Source organism: Musa acuminata, unplaced genomic scaffold, assembly GCF_036884655.1.
Source record: "Musa acuminata AAA Group cultivar baxijiao unplaced genomic scaffold, Cavendish_Baxijiao_AAA HiC_scaffold_473, whole genome shotgun sequence".
Taxonomy (NCBI): domain Eukaryota; kingdom Viridiplantae; phylum Streptophyta; class Magnoliopsida; order Zingiberales; family Musaceae; genus Musa; species Musa acuminata.
The window spans coordinates 399,688-416,035 of NW_027020719.1; the positions used below are offsets into that span (position 1 = coordinate 399,688).

Sequence of the window (16,348 nt, forward strand, 5' to 3'; positions counted from 1 at the left end):
GTCATCTCCCCTATAGATCTCGACTCTCTTTTCTCCTTTGAAGTCAGAAGCCTCATCTCAGTTCTCATGCTAAGGGGCGTTGCTACTTAATATCTAATATCTATAAGCTCCGCATTGCTACTTAATATCTAATATCTATAAGCTCTGCAGTCATTGGTAATATCTATAAGCTCTGCAGTCATTGGAGATAGAAGCGTCGGGCCCACTACATTATCAAATAGAGTCTAAAGGAGGAGTAGCTAAGTTGCTGTCTATACGATCTCACTCAAAGTGTCTGAACCTAACCTTTTTGATAGGCCTACTAGGTTGAACAACCAGACGAGATACTCTACTTTCTCCGCGCATAAAGTCTTTCTACAACACTCGATACTTGCTTTCGAACAGAAGGAATGGAACTGAGCTCCGATCCGAACGAGCAACTGAATCATAAGTATCAATCTTTATCGTATAAAAGCATCAGCTGGAATGGATTGAAGTGCGCTAATGGATAGAGTAGCATTTCCTCAATTTCTTGTTGAGCACATGGGGCGTTTGTCAGATTCATTACTTATATACTCTCTCGAAACAATCAATTCAAGGCAAGCAAATCGACTTGGTCTAACTACGTTGCTTGGACTCCGCAACTACTATTAAGCATTATCCTCTAAGAAGATCAGAATTGGAATGAAAGCGCTAAGAATGGGAATGAAAGCCAGGGCCCAACAACAAGACTAAGTAGAGAGATAGGTTCGGTGCTAGAAGACTAAGTAGAGAGATAGGTTCGGTGCTAGTTGAATTCCTTGTTTTATCTCTCGGTGATTGGTTTGACCTTGCTTGTCGTGGAGAATAGAATGTTATCAAGTAATCCCTGTAAGCAGTTTCCAGAGGATAAGCAGTGGAAAGTGGAGTTTCAGTTTCAAAAGAATCATTAGCGAGGTATTCTAGAAGCCGGTAACTAACACACACAGTGCTCTTTATCGAAATACATAATGGAACTAACGCACACTTCATTCAATAGAGTTCGCGTCAGCAAGGGAAGTTGAGGTCGAAAAAAGGGATGCTATGTATTGACTTCATTCTATATCCTATATCAGGTGCAAGATCATCAATAAATGTTTGACTCGGATCAAGCAAATCAACTTATCGGGGTGCTTACGGAGCTCGGGGATGTAAACCCATCTTTGATACTCAATCAAGCTGTCAATAAGGCAGGCAATTGTCTTAGTTTAAGCCATGTGATACTATGCCCCCTAAAACATCATTGGCAGTAAAGACCTGGAACTCGTATTTTCCAGAAAGGAAAGGAGAGCACTTGGAATGAAGGATGAAGATAAGAAGTTAAGTACTTATAAAGATGGGACAGGTAATACTACTTACCATACAAAACCCCGGGATTTCAAATAGCAAAGCAGACTTCCTATGGCTCTTTTCACTCTTTCTACTATACCTCTGTCAACTTTCATCCGGCTCCTATATATATGGCAATTTGCACTCTTTCTCCTCTTCTCTTGCTACTAGACTTCTGGCGCATCTCAACCCGCTGCTGGCAACTGGCAACAATTCTCTACTTCCTTTCCTACTACTGATTAGACTTTAACTACTAACTAGCAATTCCACTCAAAACCGGCAATTCCACTAGTGCTACCAATAATCGAACTGGGGATAAAGAAAGCAATAGTACCTAGAATTAACCTAACAATAAGAATATTAACTGCACCTATAATTAACCTAACAATAAGAATATTCACTGCCCTGGGTATAGCACTGCCGCTCTTAACTCCAAAACGAACTACTTGCATAGATGACCAAGCTTGCCTACCCGACCTTCTATTCTCGATTACCGCCTATTGACTCATACCGATATAAGTCTAATTCCCTGACTCCGTCCTTTAAGCCCAATTCTATGGGTTTAGTCATACGATCCCCTATATATATAAGAATATGCAGCCCCTTGCTTGAACTCTGAAACCGGCACTCCACTCCCTACTAACAAACAACCGCTCTTGTCTTAAAGCCCAGCTTGCTAGTTTTCATCTTCTAATCGTTAGGGAACCCCACTAAGCTAGGATAGAATCAAGCTCAACAGTAATAGAATGAAGGACATGAATTTGAATAATGGATTTGATTAGTAGAAGAACCAAATCCCAAGCATAGGCCTACAGCTCCTTACATCTAATTATGACTTGACCCTTCGATTCTTCCATTACAGGCCTTAACTCTGCAGGTTTGGGCTTAACCACCCTCTGACTCTCCTTTATCCTAGTCTACTCTTACTGACTACCATTCTTATTACCCTGACTTTTTTCTATGAAACTAGTAAGTACAAGACTGGAACCGGGGAGTGCAACAACAGCTAATCCGAATTTGACTAAAGGGTATGCTCCCCACTACGCGAATGTAACTGGTGGGTATCAGCCTTTAACTACGGGGGTATATATCGGAGTGGACTACTTCCCTATAAGCTAAAACAAAGAAATTATACCTTCCCCACTACCTGGAACCTAGCTTTCCTACCTATTAACCTGTCCTTACTCGATCTGATTCCCCCGCTCCTAAATCTCATTCTGACTACTCGGCTTCTCAGCCTACCGTCCCTAACTCTCAAACTTCACCCCTGTGGAACCAACCCACTCCTATGTTTGATAGTCAGTCTTCCTTTCCTTTAGCTAAGTCTACTACTTATTCCGCTCTTGGCCTTAAGTCTTCCTTGAAAATGGAAACTCTCTTCTCTCACTCTTGGGCTTGTTCCTGGCAGGCCTTATTCAAACTTGAACTCCTTGCTGAAAGTCTTAGATTACTAACTGTACTACTAATAAGGTAGCGCCCAACAAGGTAAGAAAATTGTACATGTATAACAATACTGAATTGAACTCAGTAATAGAACGTTAGCTGCATTCCAACTCCCTTGTTTTAGTATTCCCTCATGCCTCTTTAAGGCTTTCAGCACCTTGCTTTGATTCTACAACTCCGGATCCGGATCTTTGCTTTCAAAACACCTATCTTTGGTTTCAATCTTATTCCTCCGCTAACAATACTTGAGCTCCTGGGCACCTAAGCAGTCTTTCCTTTAGTTAAGTCTACCTTTCCTGTCTCTCGTTCTCCAACTATGGCTTCTCATAATTGGAACTATGAATAGCCAGAATGGAACCTATGCGTACGATCGCTTTAAGACCAATAGGTATAATAATTCCACTGATCAAAAAAGGATGAAATCACTAACGATAAGACTCGAGCTATTGCTAACAAGCCTGCCTCGACTCTATCTTATTCTTACTGTCCTATCCATGGGGCTGCCCCTACAGCTTCTCAACCTAACTCGCTTTGCTTTCATGCTTTAACGCTGACACACCAAATACGTATTGAACCTATTTAGTAGTCGCCTGTCATTCCTGGATCTACATCTTTCTCTCCTTACTCTAATTCTTTAGCTACTGGATTTCAAAGATGCCCTTTCAAACAGTATTTCACATCGGATTCTTCTACTATCGCAAACAGGGCGGAAATCACAGATAACAGGAATTGCGCCAATGCTACTCATCCTTCGACTATGATCTCGGGCTTACTTTCCTTACTTGAATATATTAGTTGTCCCTTATGTTCTTTAGTTCGAGAGTTAGTCCACCGCCCTCTGTAGTGAGATTGTTGGTCTTCGGGTGCTTGACTCGAATCCTATATATATAGAAGCAGAGGTCTTGCGGTCAAGCAGAGGTATTGCCGTGAAGTGAAATGAAAACTGGAGATTGGAGTTCAGTGTCGCACCCCCAACTACAGAATGGAAGAGAGTAGCGCCTAGGAATAGCGCAAAGATTAGAGTATAGGCAGCCTATACGAAGGCGGAGGCACCATTTCTTTCAACGGTTCCACTTGGATACGAGACTTCTCCTGCAGTAACAAGGCAGTAGGGCGAGTTTTAAGCTACCTTTCATTGATATAAGTATCACATTCTATAATGGATTAATAAAACAGAGCATTACTTATTTACTTATAACAACTTCTTGTTCTGTTACTTTACTGAATTGATTTATGAACTAGCGCACAACTCACTAACGCTTGCTCTAACTCCTAATGCTACAGTCAAACATTCCAAAGAGAACTCCGTTATCGCAGTCAAGACAGTGGATCTTCAGTCCGTCCCCGTCCATACGGAATTGATTATCGAGCTCCCGTAAGCGCAACAGTATTCTAAGGTTGTTCTGTTTACTGCTGACTTGCAGCTTTAAGAGAACTAACTAAGGCTTTCGCGGGCGAACTCACGTTAGTACAACTGTAAAGAAAGAGTATTAATGCACCTCTTATGTAATAGGGTAACCTGACTGTAGTAACTATCCAAATTATTGCCCGGCACGCCCAAAAGGAAAAGCGTAGTTAGCAGCTTATTTCCAAATAAAGCTCCGGAAGGATCTGATTGCTTGTTCAGTGAGGTTAGGGTTCCTTCTTTCTATACTCACGAATGCACGCTATATTTCATTCCTCAATTTTACTATGAATCGATTCAGCTTCCTTTCCTTACAACATTGGAACACAAAGAGATGATACACAAGGAGTTAGAGCCTTAAACAAAAGCATAAGAATCTTTCTATACTGGGGGTTCCAACTAGGTTGAGACTCTGGAATGCTATCCATAAGTTCCGTTTTCAGGGGGCAACATAGGTCATTTCTCATTGAGGATCTCTATTGGCTGTTCTATTACATTTGAGCCTAACATCTGGAACCCTGTCTTTGGAATCCTTTATCCTCTGGCTCTGCTGTGGACTTCCCTTGCCTTTACCTTCAAGCCGAACCACGATTGACTCCTATTCGATGGATTCCAATTAAAGGAATAAGCGCGGTGTACTTAAGCGGTGTACTTAAGTATAGTTCTACTAGTTTGAAACAAATAACAGAACAAGCAATAGCGATTGGGTTCCTCTATGATTCTCTTAAAGCAAGGGGAGCTAGACTCCGGTAATATAATCTATGGATTTCGAAAGGTAAGGTGCGCTCGGAACTCTCTAACAAACTGGATTATACTACCTACGCTCGTTCAGTGTGAGATGACTTTCCGGGGGGCCTATCCTAACTGTTTCGGGTTGCTAACATTAGAAAGCCTTTTCAAAGTGAGTTCCGTTCAAGTGCGGTTGTATAAGGGGTGAACTCTTTTATGTCTCAACTCCATAAATGATGCGCCATTATCGGTAAAGGAAGCAGTCAATCAATAATACACTTAAACAAGTCAGAAGTGATAACATGCAAGGGAACAATAAGTTTCAAAGTCAGCGATGCAGTATTAGGTTACTTAATGAGATTCTATAGGAAGCAACTCGATTCAAGAAACAACGGAAAAAGCAACGGCAATAATAATTGTAGCGGAACGAGCAAACATGTATTTGATTATTGTAGTTCAGGGTGAAGTGACTTTTAAGGGGTGCTGAAGCCTCAGAGTCGGGAGTAAAGTAAGCAATGCTGTTCAAAGAACGGAGATTATGGTCTTCTCAAGCACAAGCACCAAAAGAGACTACAACTATCAGATACCGCGCGGAAGAAGTAAAGGCAATAAGGCTTGTTCGGTAAAGAACTGGAACTCGTATTCAATGAAACCACCTTGTTTGATTAGAGTAAGGAGCATTATAGTAAGCAGTCAAAGGTTAGTCAGCAGATAGAGTCAGAACTCGTTAACTTCAACTCACTTAACAACGCCTTCAGTTACTCCCGCGCTTCAGTGCATTTCATATTCCATTCCTTTTGACTTTAGGCTTTCAGCACCTTCTGTCTTTCCACAGGAGCCCCGGGTAGTCAGAGTCAGAAAAGGAGAGAGAAAGCTCATAGGCTCTTAACTTAGACTAGGCTGGTATTGTACACCTAACTTATCAAGCTCGGCAGAGCGAAATAGTGGAAAGCCAAGCTCCCTATAGGAAAAAGATTGACAATCTAGTGAATTGATTTACGTTGACTCATCACTTTAGGTAGCAGTGAAGGAAGTTGTATCTAATCCATCACCTCGACCAGAGACCCTCATTTGAAGTCAATCCAAAGCCAGCATATTAACCACTTTTTAGATCGAGTAGCATTTCTCAATTCGTTTTTCTCAAAGGTAGTCAACTCTAGTATAGCAAAAGGAAGGAGAAAAAGTCAAAGAAAGTAGTTTCCTGTAGCGATAGTAAGGGTAGAAGGTTTGAAGGTTGCAGAAGTTAGAGTAGGATGGAAGTTCTGGGAGCAGCATCAATGGATTGTTTCATATCAATATATCGTCCCAGTGAAAGTTTACCGAGTTAGAGTTGTTTCGGGTCCAATCGAGCCCTAAAGTATTACGGATAACGCTACTACAATGGAGTATTACAGATATAACGCTACTACAATGGACCTCATATTACGGATAACGCTAGGAACATCAGTAATGCTTCTGTTGATTGAGTCTCACTAAGACCACCTCGTTCGGATCTATATTCATAACCACCAATAGCTTCGTTAGTCGGAGCCCGTTGCGAGATGAAGAACCCAAAGAGGTAAAGCCCAGAGTCGATATACCATCGGAACAGAAATCAAAGAGGATGGAAATCAATCACGAAGCGTCTATAAGAAACCCGCTCTTTGTCGATTCTTGTGATTCCGCCTTTGGTCAGATTGCTTGGTCTCGTAAAGCCCTCCTATAAGTAAGTACAGTATAAGTCGATATAAAACCTCCTCTCTATGGTTTCTCTTTTATTACCGCTTATGGAAAAGCCGAGACTTCAATAGGCTATGAACTCTTCTCTCCAAGACAAGGCAATTTACAGTGTCTAATTCTCAAGTAAAGGAAAAAGTGACAGGAATTCTCAAACCAAAAGAAATGAGATGTACAAAATGCAACGATTACAATTATGGAAAATTATTACAACAGTGCAAGCACCTAAATGGAAATAGAATCGAGTGATGGATATGGAGCCGAGCTAAACTCTAGCTTGTTTATCTTTTCTTTCTCCCTTAACCCCCGGGAAAACCTAAGCATTGAGTGGATCTAGGCCCGCGGTGAATAATTATAGGGCTATGGATTTGTATTACATAGAGAATGGCAATTGACCCATCGGGGAAGTAGGTTGGAACGAGCGAAGAGCATCCCACCTTTTTTCCTCTATCGGACCTGCTACTTGATCCTGAAACTCTATATGAAGTGGACTACTTGACCTTGCATCCTTCCTATGAAGTCACTACCTTGCATCTCCCCTATTGAAAGTGAGAAACCTTCTGGCTGGCCTATGGCATGGCGAACCTGTACCGGTACATGTAATGCTAGGAGCTAATGATCAAGTGCTAATGTCCCACTTCTCTTATCTTGTTCCTCACAGCAAGCGAGGGAACTCCACCTTCGAACCTCGGTGCCAAAGGTACTCAGATCAACTCCGGGTAGCTGTTCCTATGTACCATTTCAATGCCCCACCTACAGTATGATGTCTGGGTGCTCTCTTCGATCTTGCAAAAGCCTTCTTTGCATCCAAACTTTCAACCCTTTAAGCCAACTATTGCATGTAGCATCGACTTCAGGTACGAAAGACCATTCATTGTATGCTCCACCTTCTTACCATGAGCACCAAAGAAAGATAGATAGAGGACTGGAACCTGATTAGTTTACCGCTACGTGTGGGGCTAGAGAAGATGCCTTCCTATCTCTTCCTTCTTTACTGGACCCATAGAAAGATCTAATACGTTCATTCTTTTGATCACAAGTAGCGGAACCGGATTCGCCTGCCTTCTTCTTTGATCATGGGCATCCATACTATAATGTATGTGGATCAGCTATTACCATATCTCATTGTGGAAAATGATATACCTAACCATGCAATAAATCCTTTCTCGATTCATATATCTTTTACCTTACCATCTATCTTGCTTGATTTTTCGCGGACACTTGGATCTTTATCTTATCAAGTCTCAATGTCATTCACGAAGGGAAAAGCCAGAATAGAGTTGGACATTATTAGAGAAATCAGAAATGGGGAAGTATTAATGAAACTAATGGGGAAGTATATATTCATATATAAATACCTCTGTGTCTATCGGAGAATATATAAATACCTCTGTCTATCGGATCCATAGCTAGTTTGATAAAGACAGATAGAATTGGCCCACAAGGAGCGTCTGTCCAGATACTCATTAGTGATCCCGCTCTTTCGCTCTCGTCTTTCTCAGTTCCATTCATTTCATTGATATGTGTGGGCGAGAATATATACTAGATAGAGTGGTCTTTCTTTTAAGTCCTATACCAGTGCTACTGTTTTCAAGCTAGCCTTCTTCCTGTCTAATTGCATTGATTCGCCCTTGCGGATAAATCATATAACCTTATTGATTATGCTATTCACTCTCGGGATCTAGTAGGCTGGAGGAATTGACTAGCTCGGGATCTAGTAGGCTGGAGGAATTGACTAGATAGATAGAAATGAAGTAGGTTAGCAGTTCTTTGTCTACCAACAGCAAGTTGGGATAAATCCTTTCTTTGTTAGTGGAAGATGTTGATACGGATTTGATCTCTCTTATGTGTTGAGAACCGAACAAAAGAGAAAAACGAAAAGAATATTCTCGACCTACCTACGGACTTTACCTACCTACTTATAAGTTGAGTTGGATCTTACGATGACTGCTCCTTGGACGAAAACAGTACTTGTTCTTTACCACTTACAAACTCCGTTAGGGGCTCAATGGAGTTGCTTGTTCTCAGCTTGTTCGACGGAAGCAGTTGTGCTATAATGCTTGCTAGATGCAGGCCTTCCAAGGCACCGGCCCTGTGCAGCTCTAGAAAGAAGGAAGATGGCTCTTAGCACATGTGTGTGGACTCTCATGCACAGAACAAGATTCGAATGAATAATCGGGTCTCCTCTCACTTTGGTGGCTGATCTCTTCGACCGATTGTCCAAAGCCTCTTTCTTCACATTCGACCTTATATAGAATTGATATAGGAAAGTGTGAATTGCGGAAGCAGGGAGACGAGCCTCAAACCACTTCTCTTACCAGATATGGCTTTAGAGTTCTGTGTCATGCCATTGGGGCTTAGAACGGCCTGGCCTACCTTCTCACATTTTATGCGGCCGGCCTTACCTTCTTTCTAACATTTGATGAGTGCTGTCCTTTAGAACTTCTCACTTTATTGATCGCTTTCTTATTGTTTGTCTATCTTTATTACATTCTTGTCTATAGTTAGTTCCCTATAGGATTACTTGTACCACCTTAGGAAAGCTCGGTTAAGGGAGCACAATCTATATGTAACAAATAATCAGTGACTTTGCCCGACAGGCCTTGAGCAACAGGTTCAGAATGGCTGGGAAGGATTCGAATGGCTGGGAAGGAAGTTAAGGCCATTGTGGATTGGACCCAAGTGTCTGAGTGAAGCTCTTTTTTCTATGGGCTAACTAGGATCGGATATTATTCCAGAGGCCTATAACGGATTGACTCAAGAAAGATCAGAAGTGGCTGTGGATAGTGAAGAAGCATTTGACTTAAGGCTGAAGTGGCAAGAGAAGCAAGCAGTCCTACGATTGTCTTACTTCGAGCCCATGGATCTAAGGGTTATAGAAGCATATTCATCTCGATCTGTAACTAGACTATAGATTGTGATATTGAATGGGCAGTAGTAACTTGAAAGTTGGGCTACTTCTTTTCCGTAATATGCGAATAAGAAATCGAACTCAACAAGGTTTTCCTTTTATTAATAAGCGCTTTGTAAGCACCGGTCACTGAGGATATGGGATATAGTCCCGTAGCTGCCTCTATCTCTGACTTCACCCAGTTTTCACCATATTGCACTATGTATCATTTGAGAACCCAAGAAAAGCTTCCTACCCCCGCTTAAAGTGGAAATGTCAATGGAAGAATGACTCGGATATTTGGAAAAGGAGAGATCTCGGCAACACCCTATATATCCATTAGTTTTTCAGGAGTATATTTACGTATTTGCTTATGATCACAGTTTCCATAGTTCCCATTTTGATGAACCCGTTAATTGAGTTGGGTGTTAATAAATCTAGTTCCTTACTTGTGAAACGCGAATGTATCAACAAAATGATATGATTTCTTCTCTCGGTTAATGATTCTTACCCCTAGCCGGTTGGGCACAACAATTCTTTTGATTCCCATTTGAATCTAATATAAGAAGGTAATGTAGTAATTGTGGAAATTCCATTCTCGCTGCAACTAGTATCTAAATCAAGAGATCCAAATAGGAACTAATTCTGATTATGAAATGCTCATGTAAGTAGTGTAGTGGTTGAATCAACTGAGTAGTATAAATTCAGATACTTTATGAATTGGAGATCGGGATGGTTTTGATATGTATATTTTGCTTAGGGATAGTCGTGTGCAATGACAAAATGCACGGTTGGTTTGGGGAGGGAAGAGATTGATTCCTCTATTGTGAAAAGCTCCAATTAGCCATCCGACTAGTTCAGGGTTCGAGTCCCGAGCAACACATACTACAAATTGTGAAAGAAAGATTGATTGGTTGACATTGCCATATAAGCCATGCTATACTGTTAAATAACAAGCGCTTTCTATTATCTATCTCATTCTAGTTATAGTTAATACGTGTGCTTGGGAGTCCTTAATAATGGAATAAACCAAGATCTTACCATGACTGCCATTTTAGAGAGACGCGAAAGTGGGTCGCTTCTGCTACGCACATTGAAAACCGTCTTTACATTTATTGGGTGGTTCGGTGTTTTGATGATCCCTACCTTATTGACCGCAACGCAACCGTTGTATTGAAGATAGCCTTCATTGCTGCTCTCCTCCTGTATATATTGATTGATGGTATTCGTTAACCTGTTTCTCGTTCTATACCTTTCATAGAAATATGATTCTCTCTGGTTAGTTAGTGCTATTATTCCTACTTTTACTGCTATAGGTTGACGACCCTATCCGGGAAGCAAGCAGCATCTGTGTTGAGTGGTTCTACAATGGCGGTCCCGTAGAAGCTAATTGTTTGACACTTATGACTTGGTGTAGCTTATTACATAGGTCCTGAGTTGCCGTTTCAATATAGGTATGCGTCCTTGGATTGCTGTTGCATATGATGCTCGTTGCTACTGCAGTTTTCTTGATCGACCCTATTGATTCTATTAGTCAAGGATGTTTCTCTGACGATATGCCTTTAGGAATACAGATGGTATGCCTTTAGGAATATCTGGTACTTTCTACTTCATGATTGTATTACTGGCAGAACACAACATCCTTATGCATCTATTTCACATGTTAGGTGTAGCTCTGGTGTATTCGGCCCTAGTACTATGCATGGTTCCTTGGTCAACTCTTGTTTCATCAGGGAAATCACTGAAAACGAATCCGCGTTAGCAAGTGACTGATTCGGTAAAGAGGAAGAGACTTTACAATAGAGTATTGTAGCTGCTCATGGTTATTTAAGCCGATTGATCTGCCAATATGCTAGTTTCAACAACTCGACTTCTTGACATTTCCTCTTGGCTGCGTGGCCTGGCCTACAACATCTTTCAACCGAACGAACAAGCTACGCCGATTCTCTCACACGTTTCACTCAGTAAGTGTTAGAAGCTACGTGGGCTAAGCATTCTTTATTCTATTGTAGACAACAAAAGCACCCAATGAGACTCAACTAATCAAATCAATATAGATAGACTCAACTAATCAAATCAATATAGATTACTGCTTAGGGACACTTTATAGAAAGAGGTAACAAAACTGCTTACACATTATGAAATCATAACGAAACTCCTCTGTCTCTCTTTCCTGTTCTGGGTACGCTTATTCACGGTGCCTATGCCTCTGTCCTGAATGTAATGTGTATAGGGTCGGTTCCCCACTCAAGTACTATACTATAGATTATTGACTACTCAAGTACTATACTATAGATTATTGACTAAAGCTTGTTCCTCTGCTTGCTCAATCGAGAATGGGGAATTTGGCTCTCCTATCTCTTAGCTGTTTAGGAATCAAATACGGGGTTTCATGCGATTTCAATGAAAGCGGAGAAAGAAGGTGCTACGCATTTAGGCCACGGTAGCAAGTGTTCTTAAGGAGCTGTGAGACTCATATCAAAGGCTCTCTCTTCTTTCCCACGAAGGGCTTAGTTAGCTATGGAATCAGAAGCAACTCCGGGCGGATGGGATGCCCCGTAATCAGGCTTATGCAACTCGAGCCCAACAGACAGAGGAAGATGTGGTTTTCAATCAGAATCTGCATTTCTTGTATGTAGTGAAACACAATCTCTTCAAAAAGCCTCTTGTTCTTGCTGCCCCTCTTGGTTTGCTAGAATAGATGATGCCGCTCTTTGCTAGGACTAGTAACTGTAGGAGAATGCTTTTCGAATTGCCTGTGCACATTAATATGTCTCCAGTTTGACTTAGTGCAGAGAGGAGCTTAAGGTGTTCTCTCAAAAGTGCTGTTGCTGCAATAGAAGGAAAGGAGGAGCTATTGAATCTGGTCTTTCGGAATCAAATGCACATTCATTCATAGGGCTTAGAACATTAACTCATGGCTAGCTTTCCCGTGGCGAGTTAGTCCACAGCTATGGAATTAGCTCTGAGAGGACAAAGAATAGAATGTTTTCTTTACCAGTGAGCCTTTCACTGGGGTGCACTCTTTCTTCTCAATTGAATCAATAGTGAACATATCCACGCACATATATCATTGACGATGCTTTCTTTTAGTTATTAGAAAGTAGGCTTTCAGCACCTGACTTTCCATTAACTCGCTAACGGCAGCTTCAGAACGAATAGAGGCACCCAGAAACTAGAATTCCCATATATAGGTTGTTACCTGATTCCATAATTGATTAACTACACTGACTATAACTAACTTACAACTACATATCTACTGACTATAACTAACTTACAACTACATATTTACTGACTATAACAAACTTTACTTCTCTACTCTAGAAACTCTACACTTGAATCATTGAATCCATCTCTCATAGAATCCATGAATATGACCTACCCCATTATATACAAACAATACCCCCAACTCCCTAAGGCACCCGCTCCGCTCGTTAACGGAATGGAGTTAGAAGTTGCGCTTACGAAGGAGTCAGGAGCATTAGAATCAGCAGTAATAGATGAGTCAGCAGTAATAGATGAGTCAGCAGAAGAAAGGGTCTCAAGTCCATCCAAATTAGGGTGTTCGCCCATGAGCTTTGTAGGAAAGTCAGCAGCCCCCGCTAAGTCAGCCTAAGCATAATCCGGATCAGACTCCGAATACAGATCAGAGTCAGTTCGCACTTATTCCCTATTCCACTATCCACTATAAGCAAGTAAAGAAGCAAGTTCCTATTCCACTATCCACTATAAGCAAGTAAAGAAGCAAGTGCACAATTCCAGATCTTAGGCTCAAAAGAAGTCTAAGGGCTCCGAGTATCAATGAGTCTTTGCCATAGGAGTAATTGAACAGAGCTTAAACAACGATCCAAATAGGAGGGCTCACTTTACCGAGAATATGGCGCTTTAATACCAGATTGACCTGATTTCACGGATGCTGTATATCTATCAAATAGAGGAATTAACCCAAACCTACACCTATACACTTAGTTAGCGCCTCACCTTAGCCGACGAAGACAGGACATTCTCCACGGTAATCGGCTAATGCAGTTTGAGTAGGGTTTCACGTGGAGTTCCTGATTCAAGTACAATACTCGTTCCTGATTCAAGTATCGTTCCAGAATTCGAAGGATCTTTATCCGTTGGCAGCAAGCGGTTCCTCACTTTAAGTCAAGGAGAGGTCGACAAGAGAGAGATAGAAGAGCCAGGCCAGTATAAAGAGATGAAGCAGAGGATGGAAAGGCGAAAAACTTGTTCAGAATACAGATCATCAGCAGTAAGAACAGGATTGGAAGCAGTGTTAGCTACCAACGAAGAAAGGACTTTCAACCCTACAACCTTGCTCAAACAAAACATAAGGGGCGTCCCAAAACACAATAGTAAGCGTTAGGCGAGTTCACCTGACCGCTCGAAAGATTGCGTGAAAGCCTGAACCGAGATTATGGCTTTCTCAACAAGAGCAAGGGCGCCAGTGGAAATATGTCCTGTTCCGGGTTACGACTTCATAGTTAAGATCATCTCCTTTCCTTCTGTTCTTGGTTCATCGTGAAGTGAAGATCAATCATATCTTTTCTTTTGCTTGTGTTGGCGTTTCGTAGAGTTATTGGCGTCCACGATAATTAGCTTAATTACTGCTTTCCCTTACCCGAGTTGTGGTAGGCTTTCCCTTGTAGTGGTAAAAGTCGTCACCGATGCTGCTCGCAGGTTTAGTACGGTTGATAGTCAAGTCGACGAGAAAGAAGTGTTCTTCCGCCTTTACCGTCTGTTGGTAACGTCACAGATTGCCCTGACTTTATATGAGCTTTGATTATGGGGTTATTAAAGTAGCTGACGGACACTTCATTCAACAAGTAGCTGCTTTAGGCGGACACCCCGAAATAAACAAGAAAGATTGGATTCCACTTTCTCTAGAGACCCCCCACCCTGAAATCAACAATAAAGATTGGATTCCACGTTGAGTATAGAAAGAAATAACAAAACACTGAACAAGCACCTTCTATACCATGGTTAGCTGGAGTAAGAACAAATCAATAAGTAAATAAGTTGGGAAAGGTGAGTACAGGTGCAGGAAAGGCTAAGTCAATTCTGCTTGTGAATGTGAAGGAAATGATGCTTGTATAGATGGATATGCCTCTGTCCTGAATGTCATTTTGATAGGGTTAGGGTACCCTCACTCCTCACGCCATTGCTTGTTGGTTTCAAGGTGAAGTAGGCTTAGGTCGACGAGAGAGGGAACTCGCTAATGGAGGTTTTCAATTCATTCTGAAGCTTAAGTATTGGAGTTGAGAAATTGATAGTGGGCGCTGCTATCGCATTCTATCTACCTCTAGCCTTGCTTTTGATCTACCTCTGGCTTTGCGATCTACCCGAAAATCATACACTTCAGAATTGTCTGTCCTTGTTAAGAAGTAAGGAGTTACTGGTTTACACGGCGCTCCAAATATGGTATTCACTGACAGCAAATACCTTAAATAGTGGATTCGGCTTACTTATACAATGAAACAGAAAAAGGGTTCGGGGCCGGGAAGAATAGAGTGCAAGGCTTCGTATTAACTTAGTTTCTCTACCAGAACTAGCTAATGGAGCTACACTGTAACAAGCAAAGGCTTTCTAACTAGCAAGGGACCCAGCAAGCTCCGTTCTACTTTCAGAGTTGGATGAGATGTGGGTATATCCCGAGTTAGATGAGCAATAACTGTATTTGTTGACAGCTGGGTCTACAAGGTCCGCAGTTAAGTCAGAAGGAGAGGCTAGAGTGTTGAGTAAGCCCAGAAGAAGGGAGTAAGTAGTCAACTTATGAGTAAGTCCTGTTTAGTAGGGATGTGTTGGTTACAGGCCTCGCTCGCTCCTTTGCATTATCATTCTCATTGCCCCAGGTAATCATAATCATCATCATTAGCTGGATCATAAGCCAAAGAATCAAGTACTTGTTTTGAAGCCCTTAGTAGCAGGTGCGAGTGTTGGAACGGTAATTGGCTTGGCTTTCCCTTAGCTCTTAAAGAAAGAAATGCTCCAGAAGAAAGAAGTCTTATGGGGAAGTCAATCAAGGGAGAAGTCTTATATAAGAGATAAGATTAGCCTGAGGTATAGTAGCCGAATGAACAGTAGTAGTTGCCAGAGTTAGAGTGGAACAGTAGTTATCAAGTCTGTAGTTTCGTAGTCCTGTGAGAGTTGAATACCTGACTAATCATACTCTTATCCTGATAGCTGCTCCTTCATGAGTGTGAGTTTCCCCTGCTTAGTAGTCATAGGTATACAGAGGAAGAGTTGAATCCCTAGTTAAGAGAGGAAAGAAGCTAGTTCTAGTCTTCAGACCGAGGGGTAGAGTTGAACCAGTGAATCAAAGAATGAGACCGCGGCGGCTAGGTATTGGTATGTGCCCTAGGGGGTGAGAATGCAACTAATAACTCCAAGAACCAGTGCTAGCGTAATAACCAGAACCAGTGCTAGTGCTAACCAGACTGAAACCAGTGGTACTAAGCCTTAAGTCCTATAGGAAGCCCCCCCATTGCCCGAAGTAACTAGACCAATACTAGAGGCAGCTGCTGTAAGAGTGGAGTCTCCGCTCTTGAAAGAAGTAGGCGTAGTCGTCCAGGTGTTCAAGGTAACAAGTGAGGAAAGGAGCTGAAAGCCTGATGAAAGTAGAGAGTTACTGTTCCTGTTCGAGTGTGAGTGTGAGTTTAATCCCGAGTGTCATGTTCTGCTCTTGTTGAATAAGTGTCATGTAGTACTGCTTATGCTCTTGTTAAATCAGTATTTGTAGCCTAGGAGCCGAATTAAGTTAGTTACGGTAGACCAACTACTAATAGGCTTTGAAGGTAAGAAATCGACTAGTAAGTAGAAGGCTAGGAATGAAACCA

General features: G+C 41.7%; 1 long non-coding RNA gene across 1 annotated transcript; it reads left to right on the top strand.

Annotated features, from left to right (window-relative positions):
* Nucleotides 1-379: 379 nt before the first annotated feature.
* LOC135660158 (uncharacterized) lies at nt 380-2,718 on the top strand. The gene is made up of 2 exons (XR_010506447.1): nt 380-726; nt 759-2,718. It is a non-coding gene; the product is annotated as an uncharacterized LOC135660158 (long non-coding RNA).
* Nucleotides 2,719-16,348: the final 13,630 nt, after the last annotated feature.